Source organism: Strix aluco, chromosome 14 (assembly GCF_031877795.1).
Source record: "Strix aluco isolate bStrAlu1 chromosome 14, bStrAlu1.hap1, whole genome shotgun sequence".
In the NCBI taxonomy this organism is placed as follows: domain Eukaryota; kingdom Metazoa; phylum Chordata; class Aves; order Strigiformes; family Strigidae; genus Strix; species Strix aluco.
Window position 1 is genome coordinate 11536801 of NC_133944.1, and position 22265 is coordinate 11559065.

Below are 22265 nucleotides of genomic sequence, written 5' to 3' on the forward strand. Positions count from 1 at the left end.
CATATGCAAAACAATATGGGCAGTGCTATTCCAAAGCATTAAAAAAAATACAGCTTTTATGAGAAAAGGTTTAATTAATTATTTTAAGGATGCAAAAGTTACTTTAGATTTTAAATGTTGAAAAAATACAAAAATGAAATGATCCATGTAAATTTTCTGTATCATAAATGTAAAGCCTCTGCCTCTGCATCTTGCTGTTGCACCATTAAACTCTGAGACCTGTATTTAAATATGTGAGATAATATTATTGTCAGTCTCTGTGGGAAAAGGGGCAGCTTGAAAGCAAATCCCCTCCCCCTTGTCTGCAAAGGAAGAATACTGGCATTAAGTGCTGAGACAGCTGCCATCCTTCCATCTTGGCACTAAGTTAGGTGATGGAAAGCGGTGAAGAGATGCTAGAGAGTTTGGGGAGGGCTGCATAAAGGCAGACAAGAGTAGTAATTTATTGGACAGCAGCTTCCTCAGATGGATCGTACAGCCGTAACTAATAAGTAGATGTGAACCATTTTGCTAGTAACCTATAACTGATTCTTTAAAACACTGTCGCAGGGCTTTGTGACCAGGGAAGGTACTATTAGCAAGAAACACTAACAGTGTGGTGTGGCTGATCTGAATAGCTGTTGTGAAAAAAAAGCCAGAAAAGAAATAAATTAGCTTCTGTAGTTGGAGGGGGGTTTGGTTTGTTTTTTTTTTTTTGGATGCGAGTGTATTAAAGTATACTTTCGGGGAAAGCTGGAAAAAAGAATCTAAGTATTTGTAAAACATTGTAGAGATGGCAAGGAATGAACTTTCCCTAGAACTGGCGGATTTGGAAATCTGTGTTGGACAGACTAAGTTCTGGAGTGGGAGATGCAAAGATGAAATAATACTTGGTCCTGCTCTGTCTTATATCCCAATGCTGTGATAACCTCCAGATGAACAGGCTTCGGTCACTGCAGATTAGGACAGGATTATCTCTTCTCTTGAGAAACCAGGCAAATACATTTCTGCCACAAGAAAGGAAGGGCTGCGTTCTCTAAGTATTCCTTTCTCTGAGCCTTTGGCATCTGCTAAAATGGAGAAAATAACTGCTCTTCTGAATTGCAACACAAAGAAGAGATTCACAGCATCCTCCCGTGTATGTGCCTGCAGATTTATACGTTTTATTGACCAGGATGCTACTTTTACAATTTCTTCCTTTATTTCATAGATCTTTTCACAAATGGATTTTGTGATCCCTAAGAAATGAGATGTCCAAAGGTTTACAAAACAACAGTCTTCAGGGGTTTTTGCCAAACGAAAGAGCAACGTGGTTTTTATTCCTCCTTATACACTAGTCTAACTTCTGATGCACCCTTTAGATTTCTGAATTTATTTTACTAATTCAACTCATACTGATTTATATGCTTTAAGCAGATCAAGCAGCTCATGCAAAAAAACCCTGTTAAAGTATATTAAATAATTATTTATGTAACATCTTTCATTAAAGAACTTAAAAGCAACAGAAAAATTAATTTATCTTCTTTGAGCTAAGTAGTATCCTCATTTCAAGATATAAAAATGAAGGCATATTAAATCAAATATTCAAACATAGGTGCCTAAAGTTTGTCATCTAAATATACATGTCATCAGCTAACTACTGCTTTGATTCTCCCAACTCAGAAGGGGATCATTTTTGCATTTGAGGGTCACACTGAGTAGAATGAGAAACCAGCATTTCTCAAACTATTTCTGTGTGGGTATTAAAGGGACCCAAATTTAAAAACCAGGATCTCCCGTGGCTTTGGCTCAAATTAGCGACTGTTAAAAAATAAAGTAACTTTAATTTAGCTCCTAGCTGTAAGTGGATGTCAGATTGCAGGCATTCAAGTTCAAAAACCACTTGGAAAGTTTATGTGACTGATCCTGCTACCTTTTCCAATGTGAGCAATTACTGCTCTCTCAACGAGTGTCATTTACTTACATTAACTGACTTTCATGAGTTTGGTTACTCTATGAATGGGGGTTGGAAGATCAGGCCCTGGGAGATTTTATCATGGTTGTGCTGCTCTTTGGCAGCACTGAAGACAGAGATCAGCCCTCCTGCCTGCCTTCTGTCTTCATCACAGGCACAACCTCCAGCCCCTTCTCCTGGAGCAAGGACTCGCACCTCACAGTGAGTGAGCCTTCTTTCTGATGAAGAGTGAAAGACCATTTATGGATGCTGTGATACGCACTTCAAATTAAGTATTTTAAAGGAGGTGCAATAATTGCCAGGTCTGCATATTTAATGGACCTTGAGCTATACACATGCTCAAAAAGTGCCTAGTTAATAACAGTTTGACAGTGAATTGGCACTGCGCTAAGCTCCAATGCATCAAATTAGCATCGATCCGCAAAATGTTTCTTAAATCTGCCAAGTTTTGAAATCAATTCAGGAGGAGAGGGCTTTTCCCCACACCCCACCTTTTTTCAAAGTCCTTTCTAGTTCCCTACCAGGAGTCCAAGGGCACTCCTTCAGAGATGCTTTAGAAATGTTAATTCTTTTCAAACTTTGTTTTCCCCTCCTCATTCAGGAGTGATCAATTCCTCTCAGGGTGTTTCTTCAATGTACAACATAAAATCCTCTCCCAGTCGGTCTGGGTCGGAGGAGCAGGGATGTGACCGAGCAGTGCCCAGCCGAGGTTCAGCTGGGCTCTGTGCAGATGATGTGTGTTTCATATTCTGGGCTGCAGGTGCTCCGCTGCTTCCAGCGGATGCCTAATAACTTCCAGGTGGGATTTGAAGGAACTGGCACTGCCCCACTACATTCCTCTATGGCTTCGGTCCTGGCAACCTCAACAGCTTCCCCTCTCCCTGCGTGATATTAATACAGCTGCGCTCAGCGGACCCGACTATGCTGGAACACCCTCAATAAACAGGAAAGCTGGCACACTCTGCTCTCTAAAGGGTTCATGACTCCGCTGCAGTTTCAGCTCCGTCTGCCAGCGCTGGGGTTTGTTAACCTTCCTGGCAGACTGCAAAGCCACTCCGCTCTGGGGCGCGCTGTCAGGGGACTGGCGGAGGCTGGCTGACAGCCTGCCATGAAGGGGAAGAGTTTGAAGGAAGCTTACGCTGATGGAGGAGGCTCGTCCTGGTTGCTATTAGCTCACTTTGCTTGCATTTTGCTCTATGGATTTTCAATAACTATGATAGAAGAGCATGTGTTGAAACAAAAGAATTAAGATATAATGGTGACATTTTTCTCCAGAATTTTTATCTTTGGCTAGGCAGGGATACAAATAGTAGGGTAAGGTTCCAGTGTCTAATCACAGAGCTTTCCTTGAAAATGCACTGTAACAGCTATTGAAATGTTTTGCCAGCAAAATCCATGTAACAGCACCTGTGAGAGAGGCTTGTGACATTGGTTTTTATCCCCTGAAAGAATGGAAATCGGGTGGCTTTCGGAAGAAAGCCATTGAATGGGCTGTTTAATGGTTGCTTACTATTAGGGATGCATCCTGTGGCGTGCTTACCATGAGGTGGCATGTGCCAGCACCTAATGGCTCCAAAAATGGCATTGCCAGACCTGGAAGGTTGTCCCCAGCATGGCAGGGAGTGTGCTGCAATGGTGTCCCTCCTTGTTCCAACTGTTCTCAGCCATCCTCCTGCTCTGCTCTTCACCAGTGGGGTCATGCTGTAAAGACAGGGCCCTGCCATGCCCTGACTTGCTCTTCTCACAGCATGTGCTCTACTGCTGAAGCCACGGCTCCAGGTTTCAATGGTGGCACTGGGAGTGGAGGCTGTGCCCACAGAATATCTCCCTGCAGCGTGGCTGCTCCAACTCCCATTGGACTGCTGTGGTTGTGCTTCCTGGAGACGGAAAATTCCCAGAAACATCCATGGGACATCATTTATTTGTGCTTGTCCCCACCAACTCCCACTCAGCATCAGAAACAGAAGGAGGCTGAAGGTGTTGCTCCTGTGGCTCAGCTGAAGCCAGGGAGAAATGTTGGTTGCTGTGTGATGACTAAGGCTCACATGCTTATTACTTCTATCAGTAAGAGCTCTTAATCACTTTGTGCTGTTTCATCCTATAACATGAATTCACTTCAAGCTGTGAAATTCACCATTTTTGCCATGACTAATTTGTGAAATCTGCCGCCTTCCTTCATGGTTCACTTTGTGCCCTAGTTAGGCATCATCTGTCCGATTAGGGAAATCTGCGATTTGTTTCTTGCACTTGAGCCAAAACAATTTCATTCCACTCCTTTCTCCTCTTTGCACTCAACTGTGATTTCATCACCACTTTTGCCTTTTGATGCGATGGGGATGGAGCAGCACAGAAACCTTCTTTGCTGGGTTTGCACACAGCAAGTCCTGGCTTTTTTCCTCTACATAACCTGTGGGTAGGGCTCAATCTTGCTCCAGTATGACTCAGCCTGAGGCTTTAAACCCTGGCTTTGGTGAAAGCCACTTAGGTCTATTATATTATGTTTACCATCTTACTACATTTCTCCCAGCCTGGTTGCTGCAATGTTTTGGAAATCATTTCCCACCTGCCTTGCCAGTGCCTTGTTTCACGATACATTCATCTGTTACTCTTTATATTGAACATTGCTGGCATTTCTAAATGCTATAAATGTACCCAGTATACCATAAAAATACACAAGCAGCTGACTGGTCTTGCCTACAAGAAATACTATTAATCTTTCATTTTTCACATGCTCTGGGCAAGATCCAGAAAGTGCTCGAGGAACATCTCATAACTGAATTGGGTCCTAAATTCCGATTCTCACTGATTGGTTAATGTCTAAAAATATTTTCCTACACTCTTAATGTCTTAATTGTTCTTTGAAGACATTGCCAGCTCATCCATCCTTTTACCTATAATTTACACCCTCTTACAAACCCAGTGAAATATTATTTTAGTATTTCTGTCACTGAAATACTGTGATAAATGGTCACCTTTTAAGATCAGTGGGAACAGTGTAATGGATGCGCAGGAGAGCTTATTGACTTGCTCTTGCCAAAATGGAGTCCTGCCATGAAGTTCAGAGGGATCATGAGCTGCCCTCGATACTCCTCATGCTTCGAATAGTCCTTTTTAATGGTAAAGCTTATGGGTTTGTGCTACCCAGAGTTTTATGAGATAATGATAGGAGAGCAAAAGAAACCCTCCCTCCTAGCTCTACTGATTTTCACCGTAACTTTCCTTTCATCTTTCTCTTCCTGTATTCTGCCTTTTTTTTAAAACCAGTTTCAGAGTCTAAGTTAATCACCTCCCTGTCTGAAATGCAATCATGTAAATAAGATCAGCAGCACTATTTCTATTAACAGATAAATAAATGGACAAATCTCTGAGAATCCCTGGCTGTAATTAACCCTTGATCAGAAACCTGGAGGAGGAGGTTCAGGAATGTCCCACGTGCGCTTTTGTCACTTTGTCTAGGTATCAGAAAATGTACAGGCCTGATCCTGCTTCTGCTCATACGGTTGATCTTTGAATGATTCTGAGAGCAGGATTATGCTTGGTGCTCAGCACCCTGTGCTCTTCTCTGTAGCTACTGTGTTCAGCACGGGAGTCTTGCAGCCGTACTAGCCCAGGCTATTTACTTACCACCACTGTGGACTAATCAGATGGCAATAAAAGCTTTTACTGTGCCATCCTGTTTGTGATCAGCAGAAACATAAAAAGCATGTTAGCAAATTGATTTTTGGCATTAATTGTGAGCAAAGAGCATTATACGGAGTACGGATAGGTTGGGTTTTTTTCAGGCAGAAAAATTCTATTTTTGTATTTTAAAAGTGATTCTGGAAGATGCTGAGCTAAGCCCAACGGATATACTTTTCAAATACCATAAGGCAAAGAGTAGTTACTGAATCTCCTCAGTCTTATTAGCTTACATAAACATAAAAATTTGAATAATGTTTAAAAAGCTAAACTCTCCAGATAATCCATAATCAGTAAATGTTCATTACTGAGATGTAGCGAATATGCATGAGATTTCCCCGGTGACATTTTGGTTACACGATTTAAAAGGCGTAGCAAAACCCTCCTCCACACAGGGCCAGGCAGAAACTTCCACAGGCTCCAAAGGTCACTCGGCCGCAGCTCGGACCTTTGTGGTCCCCTTCAGGAACGAGCAGGAGAAAATCAGAATTCACTGTCTCGTTTTACAGCTCTGGTGAATTATAAATAAATCATTCCCACATGATGATTGATGTCTCCATATAAATAATTAAGTCTTGACCTTATGTTATGACACCTGCTAAATTTTTTGGCACTTGAAACCAGCGCTCAGGAGAGATCCTTGGCACTGGATAAATAAAGGTGGGACTAGATTCGAGGCAGAGGGGGAGCCAGGTTTTTGTTTACCCTCATTTTGTTCTGTTTGATTCCATCAGCTAATTGATGATGATGATGATTATTAATCTCCGTTGCTGTCTACTCTATGGATTTAATTCCTGCCTGTGATTGCTGTTTGAAAGTTTCCTCCATTAGAAGCAGACTTTGATTAGATTTCCAGTAGCCACAGTTTCCCAGAGCCTCCCCCAAATCGCTGTGTAACCTAGCCCGGGCACTTTAGACCTATTTTTGTTTGCAATTTACTTCGCTCGGTGGCAGAGCTCCAGTGGCCCAGGTGACACTGTCATTCTGCTCAACCAGGCTAGGTAGCAGGTGTCAGCAAAAGTTTAATTTGGAAGCTCATGAATTCAAAAGAAGAGCTTAACGGTTATCCCCAACACAGAGAGCTGCTGTGGCCTGCTCCTGGAAAAGAGAAAATCCCGGGGACATGAAAGGAATTGATGAGACGCCAGGCATCTGACAAAATGAAATCTTCTCGGGATAAACTGGGGATAGCTTTTTCATCAAATGGTGAGCATCATTAATAAACAAAATGGATTTAGCGACTGCATTTCCGATTTTCACTTCTGAGACCATTCGGGTTTACCATTCATCCTCCCTCACTTGGTACTGTATATACAGCCTATTCTCTGAAGAGCTGCAACTTTTAAATCTTGCAATAAAATACAGGCATTTCAGGGTAAGTGTCTAACATAAAAAAATGAGCATCTCTGGGGTTTTTTAAGTATGTTAATCTGCACATACCGCAAGTCAGCTACAGCCAGAAAGCGACATTATAATACAATTATAATAAGGGGGCTCTCCTAACTCCTCAAAAGGCTTAAAAAAATAACCACGCAGCTACGACTGGGTATCGCGCTGTTCCGGACTCCTTCCACAGCCCCCACCGGGAATCCCAGATGGCAGCGAGGTGCCCGGGCCGTCCGGTCGCCCAGCACTAGCCCACCGGTGCTAACACGCTCGTACAAAATTATTCTTTGCTGTACGTTTGCCGTGTGTTGCGTGTGTCCGTCCCTAAGGGCGGAGTGAGCTGGAAGGTGGCATTGCAGCTCCGAGGCGCCAGCAGCACCGGGCAGGGGCGCGCGGGACCTGCCGAGACGCGCACCTACGGCAGAACAGCGCCTAAAGCAAACCCCTGTACCCCGCAGATCAACTCCAGGGATGAGGAGGTGCCTCAATTCCCGCGCCTGCCCGCGCACAGACTGAACTCCGGCTGAGCTGGATTTCCAGCCCAGGGAGATGCCGGCATTTATCACTAGTTTGCTTTGGATCCCGGGATTTTCGCTACGGAAACCCCAGCCAGCCCCGTACCCGCGAGCAGCCAGTCCGGCGGAGGCGCCGGCTCCATCCCTCCCCTCGCCTGAAGTTGGGGTCCCGATGCCGGCGCCCCGCGCAGCCCCGCGCCTGAGTGGGGCTGGGCCGGCCCCGCCCGGCTGCGGAAGGAACGGGGGGGGGGGGGGCGGAACCGGGGCCGCGCCGCAGCCCCGGGGCAACCGCACCGCGGCCGCCGCACCTGCCCCTTCACCCCCCAATTACCGGCGCTGCTAATGACGGCGCCGCCCGCCCCGCCCCGCCCCGGGCCGGGAGGGCAGCCCCGAGGTGAGGGGGTCGCGCTGCCGGGGCGGGACACGCGCATACACACACACACGACACGGGACGAGGGGCCCCAGCGCGGCCCCGCCGCAAGTTTGGGCACTTTCCCGAAGTGGTTGCGGGGAAAAGTTGGGGAGCGGCCAGGGAACGCGGGGGGGTACCGGGGGTCGCAGCCCTGCCCGGGGGGGGGGGGGGGGTGTCTCGCCACTGACCTGCGCCGTGGCCGCGCCGCCTCCCCGCGCTCAGCGCATCCTCCGCGCCGCTCCCGCCCGTCGCCGCCGCTCTGCGCGCCGCAGCCGCGGCTCCGCGCCGGCGACCCTCGGCGGGGAGGAGAGAGCGAAGCGGGACAGCCCGCCCGGAGACGGGAGGCCGCCGCCCCCCTCCCCGCCTCCCGCTCCCCCCACCCTCCGCCGCCGCGCCCCGGCCCCGCTCCGCCCGGCTCGGCGGCAGCGCAGCCCCCGCCCCGCCGCGCCCCGCTGCGCACCTCCGGGAGCAGGTGCGGTGGCCTCCGGCGGGCAGCGCAGCCCGGCCCTGCTGCGCCCTCGGCGCATCATCCCTCGCCGCGGCACCGGGAGAGCGCGGGCGGGGCCGGAGGGGGCCGGGGCCGCCTTTCCAGGGGTGCCGTTCGCTTCTCAAGTTTGACACGTTTGCGCGGCGCCGTCCGCCCCCCCGGCCGCCTTCAAGGCTGCTGAATTATGCATTGTCTGAAGGGCAAATTACCGCCGTGCGGAACGGGGGGCTGCCGAAAGAAGTGTCTGTATGTGTGGTGTGTCCGTGTGTCTGTGTGTGCGCACACACACGGCTCCTGCTGGGAGGCTGCATCGGGAGCTGGTGCCTCGGCGTCTCTGACCGAAATGTTGCAGCCCCCGAATGGGAAGTTGCGGGGGAGGGAGGAAAGGTCCCGGGCAGGGCGCTGGGGCAGCCTCGGCCTCCGCTGCCCAGTGTCTTTTGAGAGGAGCGGGGCAAGGGAGGCTCTTTTCATATCCTCAGTGTGGGTCCAGGCATCCTGTCGGGCATCCCTTCCTCCGGTCTGCGATTTAACAACGTTATGGAAAATACATGTGTTTTGAGACTAGTTGGGAAGAGCGGTGGTCCACACTTTCTCCCCAAAGAAGGTGAACACAGACCCCAAGGGGAGAAACAGTAGAAGTAATTGGAAGAGAATTGAAGTGATGGTGCTCTCGAACAATAAATTGAAGCAGATGTGCTGTAGCCAGGGCATGGTGGGGACCAAGGTGCCTTGTCTAGAGCCTGGGATGTGAACTGTGAGTGACTGCACAGAAGGTGCCTCTTGCACTCTCTGCTGGCTATTTCCCACCCTAAAATGCCAAGAGACTTTCCCCACACAACTGTGCAGCAGAATAAACAGTCTAATAAGAGGAAAACCAAGGTATAGCTGTAATCTCCAAGAATGGCCTCTGTGACATGCCTGGCTATTGCTAGGTGCAATGAAGTGGCCACTGGATGAAATCAAGAAACACCAGCGCTGGACAGAATAGTGCCCCCAGAGCCCGTGCAGCGGGGAGGTACGCTGTGCTCTGCACCCACTGCTCAGCCACAGGAGCAGCGGGTCCCGGGAGTGGCCCTTTCGGCCAGGGAATCGTGGAGCTCAGCTTGGGCAGCCCGGAGGGAGCGGCCGCAGCAGCAGGGTTTGCCGACAAACAAAGCCAGCCACGTTGTGTTGCGGTACCCGCCAGCCATCCATAATAAGACGTTGTGCGCACACAGTGTTTAATGCGTGTCAAGATGGATCCTATCTACAACCCTCTGAATAGTTCCAGGTGTGTCTTATAAATAAACTATGACATTTATCCTTTGACTAGATTAACAGAAATACTTGGTCTCCTCCCTAGCAATCAATTGTTCCGACTAAGTAGGTGTTATTTATTAAAGTATTGATTAGGGACCCAATTCTGTAGTCTTTAAGCAAGCCAGCTCTTTGCTGATGAATGGAATATTTGATTGGGAGTTTTGAGATCAGACTTCATGTAATTCTATTGTCATAGGAAAAAAAAGCGCACATGATACAGCTTTCCAGGGGGAGATGCATTCATGCCACTTGGAGTTCAAAGGAAGAATAACACACACTCCTTACGTGAAACGGCAATCGTTGCTTTACTTGAGCTCCTTCTGTCATATTCTTTGTGACTCAGGGCACATAGGCTTTAACAGCAAAAATAAATAAGTCTAACTGGGGAAAATGCATTGAGTTACATATATAAATGTAAAACATGCCTCAATGTCTGTTGCTATGGCAGGTGACCGGGGAGAATACTGTCCTCCGAGGGCCAACTCCTGTTCATGTGGCATAAGGAAACTGTCCTGCTGCATCCACAGTGGCCACTTTTGCGAGCGGGCTGAGCAGAATGTGGCTCCCTGTTCTTTATTCAGGTTGTGTTATGAAAAATGCTTTAAATGAATGACCTTGAAAACAAAGCCCAAATAAGAGTCCTGGCAGTAGGTCCAGTTACAGCAAGTTCTCTGCCCCCCTCCCTACAGGACTCACAATTATGTTTTTCTTCAATTCTGTCTCCATTAATTGCAAAACATTCTTGGAAATTTGAAAAATAAGGTATCTCAAAACAATGATTTCTGGGGTTTATTTTTGTATTTGGGAGAATTGTTTTTTATTTTTTTACCCTCTCTGTCTCCAACGAAACAGAAGGCAACGTGAATCCCTTTTGTTTACTTCTTTGTTTCTGCTCCTGACTGCTTAATAACATAAGCAGGTATGTGGCTGTAGTCTGGTGCTAGTTAGTGGCTATTACAAAGTTAGGAGGAAGAGCAACAATCAAAAAGCCTTGGTTTTGAGAGAGTAGAATGAAATAAGAGGACAGAATGGAAAAAAAAATAAAATATCTGTATAAGTAAAGAATATACTTGATAAATGCATGCGCTATAACAATAGAAGATTTTCATTCACGTATTTATATGAAATGAGATTTCTAATCATTTTGAGATTAAAACGTGTTAAAGCAAATGCAATATTTACTGAAGGGACTTTTGTATTACTAGTTGTACAGACTCATACACTCAGGGTGTAAAGAAACTTCCCAGCATATAATCTAGTATTGTTGTGATCTAGTGATACTAGTACTGTGCTTATAATCAGAATTGCTGGTTATCATACATAACAAATTGTCACTTAGAATCCTATCTATAATCTCACTTCTTTTAAAATTGGAAGGAATTGTTTACCTTTGTTTAGTCATAAGCAAATGCAACTTACATTTTCAGAATGTTTGCTATGGAAGGCTGGAAAACATTTGGGGGAGGGTGAAATTAATTGTAAAGTTGTTTTTGGTGCTTAGACACATGTTAAATATTTCTGGTGGAAAAGAGTGGAAATTATCTATCTCAGTGATTTGGAGCTTGGTATTTATAGCAATACTATCTGAATGCTTTAGAAAAAAGATTATTTCCTTCATCCTGCCAATTATTTGAAAAAAAAAAGTCAAAATTTTTTTATTATATATTATAGGAAAGTTCGTCTTATATTGAGTCTTTATTCATCTCTCAGAAAATTGCACAGAGAGAAATGAAGAGAACATATGGTGTCTTCTATCAGTCAGTCATCATTACTGCTTCTTCACACTATGTCATCACCCCACAAATAGCAAATGAGTGTGAATTTCTCCCTGCTGAAAGAGAAAAGAGAAAACTGGTTAGTGCAGCCAAGTAAAAAAAAATTAATAAATATTACAATAGCATCAACTGGAAGATTATATAAAATATTAAAGACAATGAGAATGCAGAGGGAAAAACCCCTAAACTGTCAAACAATAGTATCAAACCTGCAAATGTTGAGCTGGAGCAGAACTCATGAATTTCTCTTGATTTGATAACCAAGCTTGAAATATTGATGGGACACAGTCTCTTGCCCATTCTTTATGAATGATTCTGTGCTATTTGAGGTGCTCAAACAGACAGTACTCAAATAAGAACTGCGAGGAATGTAATGTAATAGTTTGTCTCTGGGGCATCCATAAAATTCTGAATTTCCTTTTTAAGCAGACATCTAGGAAAAATATAATTTTATTTAATTCCCCGATGTTCCTATTACACTTCTAGTGTAAAGGTTGCAATTCAAATCCTTATCTGCAAAACCTCTCTGCCATTCTTAAAGTCTCTTGCAAAGAAACATATGACAAAGCAGCCTTGGAAATAGCTGCTATAGGAACTTAATAAACCCCAACACTGGAAACATCCATCCCAGCTTTGGAAGGGATATTTCAAAATCAACCTCCTATAGAAGCAGCAAAAGCAGTTGAGGTTTATGGGCAAAAAAATTATATATATGTATATATGTGTGCATATATATATATATATATTTATCTGCAACCTGGTAGATTTCCTGAGATCAGGCAGATCCTCAGCACAGAAAAAATGGTGTTCATTTTTAACTTCTACCTTCCTCCCCTTCCCCCGGTGTTGCTGAAATACCGCAGAGACCCAAAGGTAGACCCTGTGAATAAAGCTCCCTGAGTGGTACATCCAGAATAGTGCAACAAAGCAGCAAATTAAAAGCCTTATAGCAAAGTCTAAAGCAAATCTAGGCCAGATTGTCTCCCAGATCTCTAATCCTTCATTCCCTTTGGATCCTTCCCTCGAAAAGCAGCTCACAACAGGATGCTAATGCACCTGGAATTGAGCCCCATACATAAACTACATGGGGAAGCAAGCTCATTTGCAAGCTCCTTTCATTTTGATGCCCGGCTGAAATAGGTGCATAGAGGATGGTTGGTAAAACTGTGGTTCAGACCACTACCTGGAACTATGTACACACTTGGACTAGAATAACATTTCTTCTATGACCAGTGCCAGGATCTGATATTATTTTATTGATGCTGCTTTAGAGTAGCCATGCCTGACTGTGGAAACAGGGTTTTCCTCTAAAGATCATTTCCTAAAAATTGCTTACACTGCAGACAGCCAGTGAGGGTGCACTTGGCAGCTTGGGGAAGGGGACACTGTCAGCTAGGGTCATGGAAGAGGGATAGGAAGAAAGCAAAAAAAAAGTGAATTTTCTGGGAGTTAACCAAAAATAAGAAAATATTAAATAATTCCATGAACTCTGCCCCTGGAGCAATGCTTCTGCATGGGTAGTATCTGGAAGGTAGGAGTGGCAAGGTTTGTATAGAGAGGCAGTATCTTTATCAGACTGGGGAATATCAATGGGACAAATTGTTGGGTACACAAACCATTCTTTAGGAACAAAATAAAAATCTCTGGAAAAATTATAGAAACTCCAAAGACAGAGTTGGAAGAAATGTATTAGATCATATGGTTTATCCTTTGGTAGCAGCAGCAAATCGTCCCCTAGAGACAGAGGACATTAGTTATTTCATAAAATATAGCCAAAAAGCTCAGAAGGAACAATATGCTTTAGACAGGAAGGCCTGAGAAGCATTTGATTTAGTCTATGTGGGAACAGCCAGACCTACCAGACTCAGAATCCAAAAGTTACCCTCAAAACTACTCTTTGGAAACTCCATCGATAACCTGGAGTAACCAGGAGCTGTAGCTTTTGTCCTCATTACACTGGGTAGGGGCTGTAAGGGATTCTTTCAGCAGGATGTACAAAGATATGTGTTGAGATATTCCCCACAATGGCATATAAGGGTGCAGGGGTTTGGAGTATTTTACTGCTCCTGTTTTGTCCATCCTGGAAGAATGGTGTTTGAGATGGAGTAATTGCCAATGGCCCTTTGAAGGACTGAATCTGAAGGCCTTGATTCTGTCACGTAAGGTTGCTCTCTAAGACATAATTTGTTGCGAGTGAATGATGTGCTGTTCTAACTTTGGGTCTCCACTAGATGTATTCAAATCCCATCCAGTTCTGGCATTTGGGGCTCTTTAGGAATGACTTGGCTGTCCTGGATGGATTTGCTTTGTCACTTCCAGACATAGTAAAACTCAGGGACAGAATTTGTACGCATCTCGTATGCAGCTCCTTATTGTCCATGTTTGGGCAAGAAATGGAATCCTGATCCATCTGTACAGTGACAGACTTTGCTGTGCCACAGTTGGGATGACCCTGAGCATGTTTTTCCAAGTGGATGAGTGGAATGAATCATACTGGAAAGATGAATTGGAGAAAAATATGCGTAATCATGGCCAGCAAAAGTGATCCTAGTGGGATCACTCCATCACTGAAGAAATGTGTCACAGCTCCTTCGTAGGTGACATAAACAAGTTCTTTTTTAGGCTGCCAGGAACAGGGGCAGATCTCCTGACACTTGCATTCATTCTTCTTGTTTTTATGGGTTTTGTAACTTGGTGGTATGACTCAGCAGGGAGAGAGAACAGTGCAGGCATGTAAGCTCCTGAAGAAGAACTGTAACAAACAATGCTCTTCCTAGCCCCAGGTTAGGCCTGACTCCAGCTCCCTTATCATGGACCTTCTGTCTTTTCAGCCTCTCTTGCCTTCTGCTCCTTTACCCTGGGGAGCGTCCCTCTGCGCTGTCCATTCCACACACCTACTGCGGAAACAAAACCGTCTTTGACCAGATCCCCATTCCATCTCTTTCCCTTTGCTGCTGCTGTCTTTTCCCTCTCATGTTACTATTATCAGTTCTACTGGTGTTTGGGGTTTTTTTAACATATGATGTGAAGAATTGATTTTGTGCGTGGTTCATGCGGAGGGGGGCTGAGCCTGTGAACGAAGCCAGTATTTCTTATTCTTCCTTCTATCATTCTTTTGCATCTGTCGTGCTGTTTTCAAAAAACCATTAAAACAAGTACAAGTATTGCAGTCAACTGGGATTTCACCTAGTCTGCTTGCTTGAATATCCCTCCTGTGAAATGGGAATGTCTGACTCTGGAACAGCTATATGATACACAGTTTCATTATTTGATACTGTTCCTTGTTTCTCCTGTACTTTCAATAGCTGAAATACTGAGAAGAGAAAAACGGGGGGTAAAGGGGAAGCCATAGATTTAGGTCTGACTTTGCATAACCTCATTGGTTGGATTTTGTTTGCAAACCCAAGGGTGCTTGAGATTCAGGTCACTTCTCTCAATCCCCCTGCAGTGGTAGGCGTGTGTGTGAATGCATCAGAGAGGAGAGATAAATGACTCACATTATGATCCATCTTTATTTCAAATAGTACTCAGCAAAAGCGAGAGGGTGGCTTTTGTGTTGCAAAACCCTGTCGATTTAATTTTTATTTCGCAGTCGGGCGTGGTTTGGGCAGAGGTACTATATATCTTAACACACAGAGAGTGAGGGCAGCACAGACCTGTGATTTTTAGTTTGGCCAACTTCTCTGAGGAAAGCTAGCAGATCAATTTAGAAAAAAAATAAGTAAGCTATCTTTGGCCCGTAGATTTTTTCCTGATTCTTCCCTCTCAGTTTTCATTTCTGAACAGGCATCGTCATCTCATCTCATTAGAGGTAATAGAATCTGAAGGGTGAGAAGGCAAAAGTCCTGGCTATTGACATATGTGATGCAAACTAGCTCTTATTTCCTTTGTAAATTGGGGATTGTGGAATACTGTAGCAGATGTTAAGTCAACTGGGGAAAGTCTGCTGTTGTCCTTTAAAAGTCAGCTGCTGCCTAGGTACACTGGTTTTCTTCAGTTAAATCAGTGATGCTTCCAGAATCAGGCTTCCAATGTTCCCTGAGTTTTGAATCACAAAAGCATTTCCAAGGTCATTTCCTGGAATACCTTTGGATTTTCATCACTTTGGGCCATCTGGACTAGATGAGCAAGGTGATATCAGTGAACTCCTTTGTGAACAACTATCCATATGACAAAGGGAAAAATGCCTTTAAATGTTGTGAAAAGGGGAGGCAAAAGCTCAGAGCAGAATCAGGATTTCAGTTTTATTTTGAACTGAGCAATGTAACCTTTCAAATTCACAAATCATTGTCAGCTCTTATAATCCTTTATTAGTCTGCTTGGTTTTGATTTCTGTTTGTATTTTTACTACCTAGGGAAAAACAGATTTTGGCATCCTTTAGTCTGAACGCTGTCAACTGTCACTATAGAAATAAGGTGAGTAAGAATTACTTGTGTGAGCAAGATTTAATTGACTGGACACTTAGGGAGAAGAGGAAAGGAGGAAAAAGAAAAAGGAATATCTGTAGCTTGATTCAAGCATTCTGTCCATTCTGGAAATAAAGGAAGAGAGAACACAAGCTGCTGCATTTGTGTGATTGCACTAAAATAGCAGCTTGTGTTTACATTTTAACTTTCCATTACGAGGCTGCTGGCTGCGTAGCTGGAAGCACAGATTTAGGATGTGGTGAGTACCTGTTTTGTGGGCCCTGTTACAATGCCCCAAACAGCCAACACAAAAACACCCTTTTGATGTGAGTGCCAGCTTCTGGGGCAAAGGCTTATGGCACTGGGGATTTAATTTTGTCTTTCTAAGTGCCAGAAAAGCAGAATATGCAGAAATAAAAGAGACAGAAATAACATTTGCTCCGTCTCTCTCAAACTGTTTTTCCTTATACAGTGAAAGTGGTCAGCAAATGTTTGTGCTACTGTTAATTCAACACTGCATTGAAATTCTCCTTTATATCATCTAGGGCCAGAGTCTGCCCTCACGTTTATTTTGGATGGTTTCTTAGTATGTCAAATGTGTTGTTAGGCTCCAAGTGCGATATGGTAAAGCATGAAGCACTATCTTACAGTGTGGCAGACCTCAAGCACCAGTTGCAATGTAGATGCTCTCACTCTTGATTCTGATTTGTTCATACTGGTCCCTAATACAGATGTTCCCCTGGATGGCTTCCCCAAATACTGAGGGCAAAACCAGCTGTATGCTGGAGATGCTGATGGCTGTTCTTTTTTAGTATGAAGCTGTTCTTCAGTTATGGAACTGTTCTTAGGGTTGAAGGAACTCCCCTCCTTCTCCTTCCCTCTCCCCAGATTTTTGGAGAGACTGAATGAAGACCAGACTCTAGGTTGCAACTTTGCAAATCAAGTTGTTTTCTAATGAACAAAACACTCAATTATTTGCCCTTCTGTACCTTAAAAAGCAAGGATAGAGATCACCAATAGGAACTCTGATAATATGTCAATCCTTTTTCATTAAGCATGCCAGCTTGCATTGTAACCTCACTGCTGCTGCTGCTGTCAGAATGCAGTAAACTTTTTGTTTGATCCCACAGGGTCCTTGAAGTTTATTTCATTACAGAGTATATTATCTCCTAATGGAAACTAGGTAATAGACATACCAAGAACTAGCAAACAGGAGATTTTGTGTCAAAAGAGAATTCAATTTTAATTAATATTTTCAGAGTAATTCAATTGAGTCTTCAGGAGGAACCTATTTCTGCTTTTCCCCACAGTTTCATATGCTGATTCTGCATATTTTATGTACTGTAATTCAGTAGTCTGAGAGTACATCTAAAATAGAAAGCAGGAGATACATGTTAGACTGCATCTTGGGAGATTTGCCGGTATACAAGGATTGGATCTTTTCCTATTAAAAGGACTATTGCATTTTGGTGGCATCAGGAAGATCTTAATGGTTTTTCCTGTGTTTCGTTCTCCCTCCTTCCGTCCCACAGTGTATGTACAGGTATATGTGTATCTATGTGTATGCATGTATATGAACACATATATAAATATTCTGTAGTTTTTCATTGGCAAGAAGACTTTCCTTTTCTGACTTTTAATTTAAACGTGAGAGACATGTTTCTTTGTTACCTCCTCTGCATCCATTTAGCAGTGCAAGAAAGAGTTACGTGTCGGCAAGTATGGGTGCGGTATATGTGTGTTTAGTCTCTGTCTGTATCTACAACCTCCTAAGCCTGATGTAATAATTCACGCACAGTGACAGCCCGTTTAGAAATGATTCTCTATAAAACAGAAGGAAAATATGCAGAATGTATAAACTTGTAGTGTTACCTCCTTCTACCTAGTTTTCCACCCTCCAAACAACTACTTTCTACATTTTTATTCTGATCGTCTTTAGGGCTGAAAAAATGATCTCTTGGCATCACTCTAATTTTTCTGACGTAGCTTTCAATTAAAGCACTTTTATTTCACAGATGATATCGTATTGATTATGATGGGAATGCATGTCACCCTGATGTGCTCTGCCCCCGCCTCCAGGTTGGGAGGGTCTGTCCTAAAAGGATGTGGGTAGAAGGTAGGTTAGGATTGCTTTAGGTGTAAAAAGCACAAAATCATGTAGTCTCAGAGTAGGAGTTATCTACTGACACCCACTTTAGGCAGGAGTATCTATGGGTTTGCCATGAAAGCGAGAAACTGGTTGGCCAAGTGTGTGCAGGAAGGCAGAGTCTGTCTGTGGGGTGATGCGTGGTTCTGAGCAGAAAGCTGAGAGCAGAACAGGCTCCCTCTCCCTCTCCCTCTCTCATTTGTGCTGCAGCCTGTAATAGAAAATAAATTAACATATTCATTTTAGTCTTAGACAAGGAAGAGTGACATATATTGCTTATCTGGCAATACAGGGTGTCCGTATCATCTTTGGAAGAATGGGGAACATGCAGGCGAATAGAGACACCTCTGCAGAGCCAGAGCCTGATGAAAGGTGTGCGGTACAGCTATTGAAGTGAGAGGAGCCGAGTGCTCTGGAATCAGGCATTAAATGCCCAATTTATTTTCCATTTAATTCTCTCCTTAGCTTTATTTAAAATTGTTTTGATAACAGGAGGCTTCTGGATTTGAGAATTTAGCATGGGAGGGGAGAACACTAAGATTATGTATTGCTGTTTCCATAGGTATATCTAGTATTGCTTTTGTTGTATAATGCAACTTGAATTCAGGTGCACTGCTTCCCCTCACCGCAGTAGGTAATATACCTAGCCAGAAAGCTTCAGTGGGATGGGGCAGGGAGAAAAAAGAGAAGGTTGAAGGGAAGAGGGAGAAGAGAAAAATGAATCAATAGAAAAATGCAAAAAAAATAGTAAAAGGGATAAGAGTGGTGAGCAAGAATGAAGGGATAGGGCATATGTTAGAAAAAAAAAAAGGGAAAACATGAAGTGGCTTGAGGACACCGGGAAACCTCATCTTTCCAAAAAATGAGACTGTCCAGGAACCAGAACAAAACATGGTGCTAGAGCATTGCCTTACGGGCTGAGCAACGGCAGGAGTGAGAAGGAAAGCCTAAAAGGAGATTGAAGGGAAAAAAGAGAGTGCTTTTGAAAGTAGGTGCAGCCGGTAACAAGAGGGAGGTGGTGCTGCTTTCTATCGGGATGCAAAGATGCTGGTCGTCCTTTGCTGAGATGGATACAAATGTGAGGCTGGACCTACCATGAGAACTCCCTGTTTTCCAAGAAATACATTAAAATAACTTGACTATATGCTACTTATGGGCTATTTATCTGACGTGCTGTAGAAACTTGATTTTCATTAAGTGAAGAGAGAAAGTGAATCTGAGCTAATAGCCTAATTTATAAAAGAAAGCATTTTTTCCTCAGCATGCTTAATGAAGGAGTCGAGCTGAAGCAAAGAAGGCAGCAGAAGGCAGCCCCACATGTCCGGCACAGGATAGCAGTGGCCACTGGGCCAGCAAATAGTTAGACCCAGCAGCTATTAGCATTTGTTTTGGGGCACTTTTGAAATTTCTGTTTCAAGGCATGTGCCTGCTCAGGCTCCCAATGGCAGCTGACACCAAGATGCTGAAACATTGCTAGCAGTCCTCCCAGCAGCGATGGGTTTTGGGAAGACTTTCCCCGCAGTCCCTGCACAGGCAAGATGGCGTTATACTAACATGTAATACAGCATAACACTATTGATGGGCCTTCTTGTGTGGGCCTTTTCACCAGCAGGTGTTGGTGGCTGAAATTTGATTTATCAAGAACTCAGACTTTTTCATCTAGGACCCCTCTTAGCCCAGGTGAACCAGGCTGCCCTGTCTACGCTAACAATGTGTGTTATCACATAAACCTTCACCTTCTCTCTTCGTACCCACACTGCCATGCATCAGGGTAAACATACCCAGAGAGTAGATAATGGACAAGTGGAGCTAATGACTACACAGAGGAGTGAGAAGGACAGTTGTGGTGTAGAGCAAATGTCTGGAGTCATCTTCTTTGTCCACACAAAGAGCTGTGTCTCTCCAAAAATGAAACAGATCAACAAGGGTGAGGATTCTTTGTTCAGTTGCTTTAATTCATATGGGAATGAGGATCTGAGAAAAACTGGACTAAAAATATGAAAACTTAGAAATGCCCATGGATGATTCTTGAGAAATGTGCTTAGAAAATTAGATAAATAACAAGGAACCCAAAGGAAAAACCCAGCAGTGTTCAGAGCTCTCCATGACAGGCTGCAAATAGGAGCTCTCTTTTTCTTGAATGAAAGTGAAGGGGAAATATTAGGAAAGCTGTTTAGATTTTATGCTGTTGCATGGTGTGGCTGGCATCTCATCTGCTACCTGTTAAGGAGCAATGTTTAGTTACAGCATCCTGTTTACTGCCATCCTTTTTTATTTGAGCATGTGTAATTTAAAGTCATTTGAAGAACTAGCAGTGTGAAACAAACTGTCTGAAGTGCAGGAGGTTATTTCCTTAAAATTTGGGCTTTAATGATGTGCAGAAAAGGGCTTGCTTAATTTGCCTCAGGCAGTCTTTGATTTTGCACAGTTCCTTTGAGCCCAGCTTTGTATAAAGTTGTCTTGGGAAGGCAATAGTCACCACGTTTCCTAAGGAGGAGAGGGGCCAAGTCCACTTCTGCATACCACAGGGACGGTGGGGTGGCACCAGCACTGCGTTTGGCCCTTACATGAAGAAACCTATTTCTGAAGACGTTGTGTTTACCAAGCGGGGCTGAAATGAAGAACCTTGTCAGACCTTTCATTTCTGCAGAATAAACTGTGAAGAGGTTTCCCCTCTCTCCCACCTCCATCTCACAAGCACTTGGCTTAATCATGACTCACTTGCCCAATTGCTGGTAGGTAGTTCAGAGCTGACGTCTGTGCTGGGGAGAGAGGCCAGCGCTGTTCAAAAAACCTTCCTCAGAGTGTGTGCAGCCTTGTGTGGGGCTGGGACATAGATGCTCTGGGATCTTCCCTCCCTCTGCCATGGACTTTGTCTGCAGTGTCATGTCTATTTTAAAGGCTGCCAGGATGTTGTCTTATGTTTCTTGTCAGAATGTGAACCACCAGCCTCATGCCTTGGGTTGCCTGCCCAAGCTGCGAATTGTGACAATTAAACCAAATTCCTGATTTGTGCAAAATGACCTGGTCTCTCCATCTGATGTGGAGACGCAGCTGTCCCAGGTGGATGTTCTGAGAGGATGAACAATCTCCTAATGCATTTCCCATCCAGCATCCTGCTCTGCAGCTGTGCTGGCTGTACGACCGAGAGGCGTCTGAATGTCACCGGTAGAGGAAATGTGTTGGGTGCAATCATCCGTACTGCCTTTAGCAAATTCAATGGTAGGATCAAAGGTCTAAAGCTCCAGTAAATAGAACAAAACAACAGATAGAAGGTCTGAAGTAAAATGTTCTAACTCAGAGCTCGTGGATAGGCTCATCCTTGTCCCAACTTCAGCATTAACTTTTTGCTTGCTCCGTTTATTTCCTTCTTTCTTCAGCTGGCTTTGCTGTGGGTCTTCAGTAACATTCTTTACGTTTAGGGGGTATAAAATAAGTAATTAAAATCCTTACCTCTGTAATTTACCCTGTACTGACAAAGCGTGATAGCTTCCCCACTGAAGGACCTGCCAGCTCTCCAGCACAGGCAGGGCTGGCAGAGATGGGGCTCTTGGCTGGGAACATAGAGCTACTCATTCTCGTGAACTTTGAGTAAACTCTGCTGAAAGTTGCTTTCTTTAGCAACCTCCCTGAAGACATGCCAGCAGCCCCAAGGGTGCCATTACACCATTGAACTGTAAGTTCTCCAGCGCATGACTGTCTCATGTCATGGAGCTATGGTGTGTCCTGTCCAATGGCCCCAGCCCTCCATGCAACTCTAGGAGCTGTTGCTGCATATGCACTACCTAACTGCAGTAAGTGACGTGATAATGCCGTTAAGGCAATAGTATCACTGAAAGCTACTCCCATGCCAACCACCTCAGCCATTTTGCTGTAAAGGTCTTCCAAAAATGACAGTGGGAGATAGGAAAAGCGTTTTTATTTTTGTTGGGTTTTACTTTTCTGATAGTTTTCAGAACAACAGAAGTTGTTTTTACTCAAGCTGTCAGGGGAAAAATTATTGGATTGGGGTAGGGGCCAAGCTTAAGACATCTCAGGTGGACCAGGAGCACATGCAAGTGTTTGCCGGGGCTCTTGCCTCCACCATCTCCCTGCTCTAGACAGGTTTGGTCCAGAATCTTGAGGTGCCCAACCAGAAGAGGGCTGGGACACCTGGACATCAGGAGGCAATGGGAAGAGACAAGAGGGATCTGGACAAAGCAGCACTCCATCAGTGTCTAGTCCATG

General features: G+C 44.4%; 1 protein-coding gene across 1 annotated transcript in view; it reads right to left on the bottom strand.

The window, feature by feature from the left end:
• CHST8 (carbohydrate sulfotransferase 8) overlaps positions 1-8172 on the bottom strand; it is a 189588-nt gene extending 181416 nt beyond the window's left edge. The window contains exon 1 of the mRNA XM_074840157.1: positions 8113-8172. The gene's annotated coding sequence lies outside the window, so the exon portion shown is untranslated. The remainder of the gene's footprint in view (positions 1-8112) is intronic.
• Between the last annotated feature and the right edge of the window lie 14093 nt (positions 8173-22265).